Below are 13,971 nucleotides of genomic sequence, written 5' to 3' on the forward strand. Positions count from 1 at the left end.
CCACACCAATCCAGTTGGATTTTGCCACCACAGTTAATGTCCTCGTGGTACAACCATTATTTAAAACTCCGAAGCCTCAGCAAAGCCGCAAACTCCCGTGGTGCCAGAACAGCAGGTCCTCGTCTGCGACGCAGGAGCTGATGGTAGCCAATGAGGGGGGCAGGGCCTCGCCCTAACAAACAATTAATATGATGAGCCCATAACAATTTCACAATCAGATTAAAATATGGGACCATACGCACCACCGTGTCCGGCCAAGACGCGTCCTCGTGACCCGGTGGAAGGGATCGTATCCACAAGGGTGTGGGATCCCTTTGTTCGTGCTGTAAGGTTACATGCTGTTAGCTCCAGACAAGGTACAACGTGCGAACGGCAGACAACGTCGACTTACCACGCTCAAGCGCGCTTATGCACCCGTCGGTAGCCGGCGGAAATATGCCGTGCCGCGGCTGAGTCCGAAACCCGCTCCCTGCTCTTTCTCCGGAGTCCAAAACCAAAGTGGGAAGCAAGAGGACGAGTGCTGTTTGGTTGCTCTTTAAATAGTTGGCGCTAAAGCGCCCCACAGTGGCAGGGAGGGCGCCTGCAGAAAAGAGCGCCCCTAAGCGGCAGGGAGGGCGCACGCATCTGGCCACACATGCAACACATTTGCGTAATTTAATTTTTCACAAGAAGACACATTTAGTACCCAAACATGAAATTATGTGTCAGACACTGAAATGGTCCCATTTTTCAAAAGTTTAAAACAAAAAGATGTTAATCACTTTTGTCCCTACCTACCCAAGGCTGTACACCCAATTCCTACAAAATTTACATTGTGGTAAATAGGGTACAGTATCTTCAAATATCTGATTTTGATAGTTCATTGGCCAAACTGTTATGACCACCAGATCCAATCGAATTTCAGAAAAAACACATGGTAAACTGAAGAAATAGAAGAAATGTGTTACTTGTGAACTCTTTGTCTGATTTGCACTAAACAAGACATATATTTGTATCACAATAGAAAGGATGTCTGTGAAGGTTTAAATCATTTGCCTTCCTGCTGGCCCTAATCTAAAGTAAAATTTCTCCAAAACACACTTTTCCTACTCTTCATGTGCATTCGACTCCCGATAAACTGCATCTAATCATCACTATTTAAAACAGTTGACAGTCCAGACCATTTGACCAAATCAGGGGCCCATAAGGCTTTGGAGCATTTCAGACATATACCTTGTAGAGTACTTCATCCATTTTCATAATGTTCTTAATTTGTTCACAGATTCATAAGTTCAAGATGGCAGGCCTACATCCTTTGTTTCTGTTTGGACGTGGAAAAAAAAAATACTGTGTCCTGTGACTGCCACAGTGGCCTGGAGGTAGTCACAGATGCCAAAAAAGATGCTGTGAAGGTCATGCATGACCTTTATGAGAGCCTCTTAAAAAGTAAGTCCACAGGACGTATTATTTGTGCTTATTTGTTTCATTTTACAATTTAGGATCTCACAGCACCAACTCTCAGTGGATGCACTCTACAGTAAGCTTTGGACAGACTGCAGAGACATACAATTCATCACAATCAGATTTACAAGTTGTAGTTGATAGCTACCTAATAAAACGACACTGCCTGCTTTTTAGGGTGGGCATACAACTAAAATAAACACTATGTAACCGAGAACCACTTTCAGAACACAGGTGGAATCTAATACATTTATTGGCATTCTACTATGATAAAAATAAAGTCACTCCAGCCAGAGAATTCAGAGTAGTTATACAATTTAGTCCAGGGGTCCGTTTCACAAAGCAGGTTTAGTAAAAACTCTGAGAGTTTTCCGTTTCAAGAAGGGAGGTAACTCAAACCAGAGAAAGCGGGGTAACTCAAGCCTGTTTCAGAGAGCGAGGTAACTTAAGCTCTCAGTCAGTTACTGTAGTAACAGACTATGAGCCTAACCTGGTGACCAGGTTTTTCTCAATTAACTCTTCGAATCGGGGCTCCAATGATGCTGGCTTTTTAGAACACATATACGCAGCTCATAATCAGTCAGGACAGACTGAAAAAACAGGCCAAAACATTTTTAAAAAGTGTTAGTTCAATGGCTGGAGAGTCTCATTGGTCTTTTGGGTGCAAAATCTTTGCACTAACAATGCAAAGAATAAAGCGATTTGGCCAGATTATAATGACCATCGCCTCAGTAGGACATATTTACACAAAGTTGTCAAGCCTGTCTCTGCTCTCTGATTTAGTGCCATATATTTGACTTACAATGTTTTGGTTGACCATATAAAAATCTTGCAAGTTGTATACATCTTTTCCAAATGTGTCTGTACACTAGACCCTGCACCTGCACCCCCAACTACGGCTTGCAAACTTCCCTCACCACCTGAACCATCTCCCCTACCCTCTCCCTCATCAGCCCCACCTCAGTCCCCCACCAAGCGGAACCGTCCACCAAAGAAAGAAGGTAAGACCCCATGAATAACACCTGTAACCTCAAATAAACTTTAGAAAGTATAATTTTATATGTTAATGTCTCCCTTCTCAACTCCTTAGGTGGCAGCAAAAGAGTCAACCCAACAGGTAACATTTAATCACTATTCCACTTGAATTCTTCTGATATGCTTTGAGGTTTTTGTCCCCTTCCCCTGACGACGCTCTGCAGGGTGCCAGTCACTAGTGCAGGACGAGTGAAACGTTACGAGGAGCGACAACGAGCTATACACTGTAAATTGATGAGTGAACTATGTAACTATCGATGTATACGATTGGCAGGAGAGGGTGTGCTCAAACCCTCCACAGTCAGCCTGAAATGTCTCTGAAACTCTGTTTATTTCATGAATCAACTTGTAAATCGGAGTTTGACTCATAATTTACACTGCAAAGTAGTGACACGAAAGAAGTTTAGTTTGGTTTGTAATGAGAGAGAGAGAGCACTGGTCGAGAGACATACGTGGTAAATCAGAGTGAGGGAGCACTGATATCGATGAAGCCGGTGCATCAGCGAAATAAAAAGTTATTCAGATTCAGGTTACGTCCAGCACACATAAACACACCGGCAGCATCTCACCGCAAACCGCCGTCTCGCTGAGTGACAGCCGTCAAACACTCAAACTGAGCACTTTCAAGACGGAGTATGTGCGTTTAAGGTCGCTAATGACGAGGCTTCTCAGAGTCATCTGAATCCATATCTGTCCATCTGAGTCATTCTCTGTCCATCTCTGTCCAGCTGAGTCCATCTGAGTCCATCTCTGTCCATCTCAGTCCATCTATGTCCAGCTGCTGTGCTCACTTCTTCCCTCGTTGTATGCGCTGTGATTACGGCTAGTTTGTTTCATACCTGGTATGATATCGAACGCGGAACTAATTAAAAAGCATTCCAAAGACCAAAACATAAACAAAGAGACCGGCCGGGCGGTAAATTTAGAAAATAAGATAATTTTGGCTGTCGGGTTTTTGTCAACAAGCAAGTATTTCAGCTCAGCATGTTTCCTTAAGAACTGTTGATATAACATACTCATTTTATGATTTATTACAGTAAATATCTTACATATTGCACCTTTACTATTTACTTTAAAGTGTAAAACATGTCCACCTCCATGTCGAGGTCTTACCTGTTTGAACAATGTTTTTATATTTCATCTTAAGCTGCTGCCTAAAGTGCGCTTCTCTCCCGCGGGATTGCACCTAAATGTAATAAATGAAGAGGCTACCATTCAAGCAGTATTCCCCTGTTATATTATTGTGATTGCAAAGGACTACATTTAAACTTACGCATTGACCCGAGCAGCAATGTGTAAGTTTAAACGCCGTCTCCCTCTCTGTTGCAGCTGCAGGTGTTGCACTTTTTTCTAAAACGTGTTCAAACTCTCCGTATGAGCATTAAAACGTCGCCCTCCGCTTCCCCGTTGCCATGGTGACTCGTTGAATCGGGGCTCCATTGATGCTGGCTTTTTAAAGTTGTGGCGCACGCGCTTAACTCCGGGTTAAACTACTCAGAGTTGACTAAACTAACTCAAATCAGCTATTCTGGAACCGGAAACTCTTGAGTTTTCTATCTCAGAGTAGATCAACTCAGAGTTCAGGTTGAAACTCAAGAGTTTGTGGAACCTGCTTTGTGAAACGGACCCATGGTCTTTGGACTTAATGTGACGTAATGTAACCTGTCATCCTAAATGTAACCTCAACCATTACAATATGAAAGACATTTTCTCAAAAATCAAGTCAAAACATCAACCTTAATTGCAATTAACACTAAAAGACTGAAATAGTCAAAGAAGATGAACCTACAGTTTGGCTGTAATTTCACTGATAGTTTGATGTGGACTGGGAAGCTATAATGGGCTAAAATCACAGTTGTACCTCACTACCCATGTCTACAACACAGTCAAATAAAATCAAGTATTACGAACTTTATAACTTCAACATGACAACACTGAATTCATGTCTGGTGAACTGCTGTGAAATATTCACCACAATAACATAAATTGAGGATAACTCTGTTGCCCAGTCAACTTTGAATTATTTAGCTTTTTTGGTATTTCGAGGTGCCATTGCTGCCCATCGCTTCAATCATTTTCTTCCTCTGCATTTATTCAACAGTTGTGTGCCACTACAACAATACAACTTGTCACTTAATGGAGAAAATGTAATAGGAACATAATAGATCATTAAGATTTTGATTTGATTGTCTCACAACAAACTTAAGTGTATACATGAATGCATGCATGCAGGCAGGCAGATGCACATGCATGTGCACACACCTATTGTGTAAATAGCATCACACAAACTAAGAACCTATATGAACTCTGTGTTTATGTTGCCGTTGTGTTTTAATATTTTTATGTTCACGCTATAAATGTTTTAGTAACTTGACTACTAACTCTTTTCTATTTAACTGAATTGGTCTCATTTATAGATTGTGAAGTGCACACCAAGATGGAGACCTTCCCATACTCTAAAATTGTGGCTCGAAGGACCCGCAGTGTAAGTGTTTTTTTGTTTTGGTTGTTCTGTGGAACACAACAAAAACTGTTGTTTGGCAGTTTCAACCAGTTTTTCTTTTTTGATTCGTTTTCAGTCATTCATATGTTCATTTTGGTTATTGGTTGTTTTTCAGGGGAAAAAAGAGGTCAAGGTCAAATGGGTGCCATGCCCACAATGGTATGTATGTTGCTTCATCATAGATGCAACATCACAAATTCTGTGCAAAACTTTTCCATGACAGTTAACTCTGTAGGAGGACTCTGGATTACAGGGTGCATATACATGCAGGGGTAACAGTTATATTTCAGTATACTGTAGTAGCTCATAACATTGAATGCAATTACTACTGCTGTGTATTTCAGAAAGAAGTGTGTGTATGTCATGAGCATATGTTCCTGTGCATTTGTCTGTCCATGGAAAAGTAATTTATGATCCTTTGATACTGAACTCTTACTTAAAAGAATTACTCTATTTTCCATATCTTCTTTCTTGTAGCCACTTGACATGGAGAGATTCGTGGGTGCAACTGTAATTTCCAGTTGTTTTGTTCAAAATTGTTAAAAAAAATGTTCAAATTGTACTGCAAAATAAACAATGTTTTTGAAATGGTAGTTGCTACTTTTTTGTGACATTTGTTACATCATAACAGATTACATGTTGAATGTCGTTAGTGATGCTGTGACTGCATGCCATGGGGCACTAATTTCATCAAGAGCAATTGTACACTTCATTCAGGTTTGCAAATGTCCTATCAGCATCAACCCCAGTGGAAAACATGCATAAAGGTCTTGTATGTCAGTATGAAAATTGTGGGAAGCTCCTGATCCTCAGAGGTGACCTTTGAACCTTGAATCTGAGACAATTTTGAAGGCTTACAGAGCAGCAACAAAATGGGCTACAGACCAGATGTAAACAGTTTTGGAAAGCTCTTGACCTATACTACTACCATCACCTGTGGGACACCTGTAGGGGGCGCCACTAAGTAGGGTCAAAACCAAGAAAAAACGTGATTTCACCCCTTTAAATATAAGCAAGATCAAATCTGACCAAACAAATGTGCTTCCCAACCCCTAAACCTATAATAGGTCTGAAGGTTTCCTCGCCACAATTTCACATATTAGAGGAAACACATTTGAACTACAAAACATATGGCACTGCCCGCCACTGTGTACGGCAATTTAGTACACATTGTAGTTTTTATGTCGTGCTTCCGGGTTAGGGTCAGGGTTGCGAAATTAGGGTTTAAAAAACATATATCTGCACATTCTTCAACTGAAAAAGTATAACCCTAACATGTACAATTATGTCGTGAGAAAAGCTATGTTATGAAAAAATAAAAATATGCTAATTTAGACATGATTCCTGCCACTCTGTTACGCCAACGGAAAGGGGAGTGTTCAATAGCTGAACCGATTAAGCAACGTCACAAAACCAACTTCCGGGCCTCGTCCCTTGCGATTATAGACTGTATATAAAATGTTGCGATAAACTTTTAGTCTAATGTTGTTAACAGTGTGTGCACATAACATGTTATGGTGGGCACCACATCTCTCGTCTGCCATCAGAGAGTGACAGAAGCTCCGTGTAGTTTATGAGTTTTGATGTATGAACGGAGGTGCATTTCATTTAAGTATGCTGGAGCACCGCGAGGGTGGGCAAACGGTTTAATACCCTGGGGGAAAGTGGGGGGTATGAAATCATCTTGCAATAGAATAGAATAGAATAGGATATATAGAAATAGAATCTTTTTTTCCTGAAGATAGAGGAGTCATCCACCCCTGGCATTTTTTTGGTCCATGAAGGTGTTATGGAGTTGATGATCTGAGTTATTAGAATGGCCCCTATCATCTTCTGTGTACATCTCTCCAGCACATCCCCCAGTGAATCCATCAGGGACACACGATTGAAGTGCCTCGGGATGTTTAGTCTGCAACAACTTCATGGAGAACTGCACATGGAACTTCATCAGTAGCCATGGATGGGAAGTACACAAGTGTTGTTATATGCCTTGACCTTTGCACCCACACGGCAACCATGAAAACACCTCTTCATCTCAGCTGGAACAGGGTGGCATCCTCCAGACCCGCTCCGTTTTCACTGAAAGAAGCCCATCTCCTGAACAAATTCCTCCCCCCACAGAAGCATCCATCAGTAGTTGACAAAACACGACAAAGATAAAAATAAAGTAAAGGTTGAGTAAAACTAAGTAGGGGTGCGACACCCATGCAAAATCTGACTTCTAAACAAGACAATCAGATAGATTAATAATAGCTATTAGCAGTTCCAGTAGCTAGGGATAGGCCATTTATCTTTTGAATGTGCCCCAAAGTGTCCAATGTCCCAATACACAACACATACAAATAACAATAAGAAGAAGCAGTCGGACTCTTGCTGTCATCTGTACCCTTACATTTGCATGGTGAAGGAATCAAGGTAATTTAGTCTGACTTATTTATTGTCATTTCATCACAAACAGGGTTGCAAAAATTAAATGAAAGATGTAGAGCTTTCCATATTACACACACATTACCACTCTTGCTAACCACTGCTACTGTAATCATTTGATCATTCATTGTAATTGTACAAAATGTTTCTGTTGATTTGTCCTGTACACGTGACATCTATTGCACGTCTGTCCGTCCTGGGAGAGGGATCCCTCCTCTGTGGCTCTTCCTGAGGTTTCTTCCACCTTTTTTCCTGTTAAAAGGTTTTTTGGTGGGCAAGTTTTTCCTCACTCACTCACAATTTAGTCTATCATAAGTTCCATGAGAATTGTATTTAGAACACATTAGGTAGTTTTACATTTGTTTGATACAGTACATCTGTCGTGGCTATGAGCTACAACATCAAGTAGTAAACCTGGCATGAAAGTGCACCATTTTAGCTGTGGAGACTAATAAAGTCAATATGGTAGCTCTGGGATAAGTTGAGCCACTGTATCTTGTCCTAAATATTACAATTACGTTTCCGCATTGATGATGAGGGGTAAGTTGAGCCACAATACCACTTTTTTTGGACAGGCTATATTATCAAAACAGTTATGTTTAGGCTCATTCTTTTTGTTTAGAGGGATGCACAACATCCTGAAATATATGCAGATATATTAGTTGGAAAGAAAAATATAATTGCCTTGACGGAGTGATCCAGAATATGAAAAGTGGTTCAACTTACCCGGGTCTCTCGTTCAGTGTATACAGAAAATTACACTTAGAATAATGGATGAAAAATAAAGTAAAACAATATATACAGTGAATTATATACATTATGCACATGTGCACTTTTAAGATGTTTTCCCTCTTCATTCTGCAAACCCAAACTTCACTCTACTGCACATGTGGGGAAAAAGACAAAAAAAGATAAATATTATTAACCGATTGAATATCTAGATTGAAAACCCCTAAGTTGCATTTGTCACAGAATAATAAAACAATAATCAATCCACAACAGTAGCTATGATATAACTGGCTTGTGTCAAAATCATGTCCTCAGTTACCTGTATGTCGATGTCCTCCTCATCTGAAAAGGTCTCAAAATCACTGGCTACAGCTTCCTCCTCAAACTGCTCTTCCACCTCATCAAGGTCCAGTTCAGATCCATCAAGCCCTGCCTTTATAAGTTGCAAGTATTTATTCTTGACAGTGATAAGTTGAGACTTCTGCTGAGACCTTCGTCGATGGAGCTCTCCCTGAAGACCTTTAAGGCCTTCTTCAGAGAGACTGCAGTGGTTACCTACATGGTAATGAAAATGTACAGACTTTATAAAAAATTAAATCAATTAAAGTTACATTTATATATTTCCTCTTTAAAACATATTTTTATCGTGCTATGTAATACTGTAAATAACACACATTTAATGCTGTAACGCTGAAACAGAAAGAGTCCTGAAAATTTGCTCAACATAATGGTGGACAAATATTGGCTTACACTCAGTGCCCATGGATAGACCACTCAAGGTCTGTTCCCTTTTCTTGAGGAACTCCAAGTGCTGCCTTACTTCTGTAGCAAGGATCATGACCTCTTCCTCCAGTCTTTTAATATGCATGACCTTGTCAAAAATCTTTTTTTTTTTAAAGGAATCTGGAAATACATTCATAACAATTCCATATATAACTTCACAGAGGTTTAAGAAGAAAATAGAAGCAGGCAAATTAATACAACATAAATTAACTATATATAAACAGTTGGCGACCAGTCTCTCATTTCAGTTTAGAATGGTAAAGGACAGATAATGCAATATGTAACATACCACTTGCTGGTAACTGCCAAGGAAATATAAAGCCAGCCTGTAAAATGTTACTGACTGGCCCGATTTGCTCTTGGCGTGGGACCATTTGGTCATGTTGAGCCACACTGATTTCTAGCTGCCTCTTGTCCCTCCACATGTGGTTGCGGATCACATTGCGTCCAGAGTAGCTGTCTGGGAGACATCACAAAAAGACACATTCCAATGCACAAAAAAGCAAAGAAGGGCAAAGAAGGGCAAAGAAATCGTGAAACATTTGGTGTCTTTCACAAACTTTGTACCCGTTTGGCTATAGAGGCGTGCTCTACACTGTCTTAAGCCTAAGGCAGTCTCCTCAATTTTTCTCCTTATGTCCGGCAGAGAATCATTAGGGGCTGCAGAAGTTTCTTTACAACATAAAACAAGAGTATTACAAGAACACTGATTATCTGTAATCTGTCAAGCCTATTGTTCATGTAAACTTGAACATTAAGATGATTAGAGACACCTACCGTGTTCAGCCCAGTCCTGGACATCTTTGACCCACTGCTGTATAACCTGATCATTGGCAGACATCTCTTCCTTAAGGGTCTGTAGGCTCTGCCTCTCTCTCTGAAGATTCTGCTGTGTCTGTGGGGAAAAGGGAAAAATAAAGAATTTAAAGTTTGTCCATTTCTCACTCAAATGTGGCCTTTTCTTTCAAAAAAGATGACCCTTTATTTTACCTTGCGAAATCTTGTGCATAAGGTATTGCACATATTCTCAATCTTTCTCCTGTTCCAGTCCATGATCTGGACAGTCAGCATGTCTGTGCGGGCTATTACAGATGAAAAAGAAAACGACTTGACAGACAGTGAAAATGTTTCACAAAAATACCTATATAATGCTGCCAATAGTCGTGTAATGCTAAGTACTGTATATAAATGTCTATAAAAAACCTCCTTTGCCCATGAACTTAGTGTTGATGGTAGTCCTGGAGAGGAAGGAGTTTACCATTTCCACATCCTCTCCCAAAGTGGAACCAGCTCCATCTTGACTGCCTCCTCCCCATTTTATCTGTCATTGCAGTTATATACAGTACAGTACATTAGTCTGAGTCCAGTGGAATATTCATGGTTGTAATATGTATGGCTGTAAACTTACCTCACACTTGATACCATGTGCTTTGGCATGGAGCACAGACAACAATGGCTTCATGGCAGTGAGGTGGTTGTACTCCGGGCAGGCTTCAGAAAAATATTGGCCCTACATTTTTAATGTAGGGCCAATATTTACAAATTACATCCATGCAGAAGAAGGATGGAGGACTGATAGCCGTGACTTCCTTCTGCAGGAACATTGGGTCGGCGAAGATTTCTCCCCTGTAGGATTACATTACAGCCTTGCAGTAATTGGTGTATTGATGCCAACAATACATTAGCAGTCACACACAAAATACTTATACTGTTCTTTCAAAGTACATGAACCCAATAGATAAATTCATACAACCGCTGATAAGGGTTTTTGTTAGTCTGTGAATTTGTGAGTTAGTGAAAACTTGATCCATTAGAGTAATTTCTCATACAAGTAGTATGAGTGTGTTACAGTTGTGGCCAAATCAAGTGCAAAGGTATATCAATCAGCATACTACTGTCTGAGGTGCAGGGAAATGTGTCACATCGTGAACAATTGAAATAAATGGAACTGTATGACCAATAATATGTTATTATACTTGCCTGTACATATTCAGGGCACGGAGAATAATGCCATGACGGCACACAGCTACTTCTAGACCCTGAGGAACACAGAATTAGCATGGTAATTAGTGACCAAGTTGCTGTAATTTCAGTGAAGTTTAATGTAGGTTGGCTGAAGCCTGTTTTTTACCCTATAAAAATCTAACAAGTGGGTGGAAAGGTGGCACCCCTGCTTCAGAATTACCACTTTAACAATCACTATAGGGGTTAGAATGCAACCAAAGGGAGAAATGCAATGCGCCTCCACAAAAATGTGATATTAACAAGGGAAAACTCTAAACCACATACCTGCTCATCAAGGCTGGAGCTACTCCTCTTACTTGTCTCTTTTGCTGCATTCAGCTGAGACCTGCCACAAACCCCCTTTCCTGGCACCTACAGAAAAGAAAAAATTAGTATACTAACATTTGTAATGTAAAATGTATCTATAAATATTTACTGATGTAATAGGCATGCTTGCAATTGGTAGATAATAGTTAAAAGTAGTTCTTATCTATAATAGCCTGACAATGATAATCTATGTGAAAAACACACAAACAATCTTACATGCTTGGCCCTCTGTTGGATGTCTTCCACAAATGCTGCGACATCCTCGTCTTTGCAGAGAAGCACACCCTCAAAGTATCCCCCTTCCTCAGAGCTAGAGAACACAAATGACAATATGAATTGCAAGCACAAATACAATCATTTGAAATATCAGTTTCACTGTCAACAACCTCTCTACTTGTTTTCTCCCACATCGCTAACTGCACCTTTAAGAGAATGTCTTGGATGGTAGATCCCCACAGAATCAAATCTATAAGAAAAAAAGATTATGATTACTTACCAAGTCCTGCCTCTTCCTCATCAGGCATCTCCACTGATGTCTCCTCAGGAACACTGAGATGACCTGATCTGGCCCCTCTACCTGAAAAGATAAAGTTCAATATAAAGGGTGCCAACAGAATATCAGTGTTGCGTCAATGTGAATGGAATGTTTTTTCATAATGCGAGTTCACTACTGGTTACAGTAGCTCAGGAAATGATAGAACTTTGTTGCTCTGCGGTCCACAACAGGCGTGCCGCTTATGTCGAGTCCTATGCCCTGAATCACAATGTTTACTATTGAATACTGGCCCAATTTACAGAGGAAAGATTTTCCAAACACGTATGCTTTTTATCAGCAAAGCCTTGCTGATCATTCAGAGAGTTAAATACATCCACAACTGAGGGCTACCCAGTATAAGCAATCTTCTTCTGTGGGTAGTATTTATTGACCTTACTACAACAAAATGCTTAGTACGCTGTACAAAGATGGATATCATAAACTAACCACGAGAGTTGGATGAAGGGGACTTTATGGTCTGGGCAATAATGTTGTAATCTTCATCCTGCTGTCTCCACCGGGCCTGGTATGGTGGTTTGGATGTTCTTCTTTTTTTCACCTAAAAAGCACAATATAATCAAAGTAATGCAGGTAAACCATATAGACTTCCTGCACAAATAACTTCTTGAATGTTACTACGCATCATAATATCTGATCCCCATGCATGGAACAGGATATTGAAATTGTTACCTACCATTACCTTTGAGTTGATCACATCTGTCATGCTCTTCGCCTTTCTGGGCTCATCAAGGTGAGCCTCAGCTGATGCCATAGTGCCAAAACAGCAAAAATAAAATATGTTAAATCCCCCCATCTCTGATCTGTGGGGAAGGTGCACCGTCTGTGGTATATCTTTCTGTGTGTGTATATATATATATATCCTAGCATTTCTGATTTAATACCAAATTTGCGCTTTTACCTGAAACGGGGGGAGGTTGGCGGTAAAAAAACAAAACTGGTGGAAGTACGTCATTGACAGCGCCAGCAGAGTCCATAGTAACCACCATAGCAACGATAGAAACCTTGAAAAATATTCGTAATAACTAACAAACGGAAGATCATATACATTCACTGAAGGAATAATATGAGAACAAAGTGCAGATTTTTTGCTAGGAATATTATCAAAACGCACTTTAATGCCGAAACTATCTTAAAATGCAATGGAAGAATGGAAGCCATTTTTCACTGGAGGGAATTGCGCATGCGCACTGGTCATTGGATATTCGTAGGATAATGCACAAAAATCTGTACATAACTTTTCGTACGTTTCCATACGAACCCTTTCATGAGAATACATTGCACACCCGCACACCGGGCTGGCCGGTTCCTCGCCGTTCACCACCAGAGCAATGTCGTCATTCACCAACGGAAGGAGAGGGGGAGCCCATGCAGCTAGGAAGGGCTCGGCTGAAGCAAGAAGAGCGAAGGAGATGACGGCAGGAAGGCAGATTCTTTTACTGCGGAGAGTCAGGTCATCTCATTGCTGCCTGCTCAGCTAAAAGAACCCAGGTGATGAGTCAATTCACTGCCTCAGGCTCCACTTCACGCACCCTCACGACAGTCAAGGTAATGCACCACACCACCACAGAACCTAAGGCGCTCATAGACTCAGGGGCTGATGAAAGTTTGATGGACTGGGGTTTAACAGAAGAACTGGGCCTCAAATCCAAACTTTTAGTCAAGCCCATCAAGGCCAAAGCCCTCAATGGAAAGGAACTGTTCTCCATCACACACATCACTGAACCTCTCAAGTTGAGCATATACGATGAATAGAGAACATGTTAGCTTTCATTTATTCAAATTGCCCTCTCATGCTCTGATTTTGGGACAGCCGTGGCTGTTTCGCCTCAACCCACATGTAAACTGGAGAACGGGAAAAATCATGGGGTGGGGGAGGACTGTGTTGGTGACTCCAGGGCACACCTCGCTGCTTTCCTGCCATCCGGGAGTTCGGAGGACAATGTTTGCCATCTCTCAGAGGTTCTGGTGGCCATCCATGGAGCCGGAGGTCCGGGAGTACGTAGAGGCATGCTCAGTCTGCCACGAAACAAGACGTCCTCCGGGTCACGCATGGGACTCTTACAGCCACTGCCCATCCCCTCCAGACCGTGGTCCGACATCTCCATGAACTTCGTCACGGGGATCCCGGTTTCTCAAGGTAACACCACTGTCCTCACAGTGGTGGACA

General features: G+C 41.1%; 1 long non-coding RNA gene across 1 annotated transcript; it reads left to right on the top strand.

Annotated features, from left to right (window-relative positions):
* The first annotated feature begins 1,929 nt into the window (after window positions 1–1,929).
* On the top strand, window positions 1,930–5,566 carry LOC138406040 (uncharacterized). Its single transcript, XR_011239709.1, has 5 exons — window positions 1,930–2,441; window positions 2,531–2,557; window positions 4,893–4,960; window positions 5,094–5,137; window positions 5,456–5,566. It is a non-coding gene; the product is annotated as an uncharacterized lncRNA (long non-coding RNA).
* Window positions 5,567–13,971: the final 8,405 nt, after the last annotated feature.

Source organism: Paralichthys olivaceus, chromosome 2 (genome assembly GCF_024713975.1).
Source record: "Paralichthys olivaceus isolate ysfri-2021 chromosome 2, ASM2471397v2, whole genome shotgun sequence".
Classification (NCBI taxonomy): domain Eukaryota; kingdom Metazoa; phylum Chordata; class Actinopteri; order Pleuronectiformes; family Paralichthyidae; genus Paralichthys; species Paralichthys olivaceus.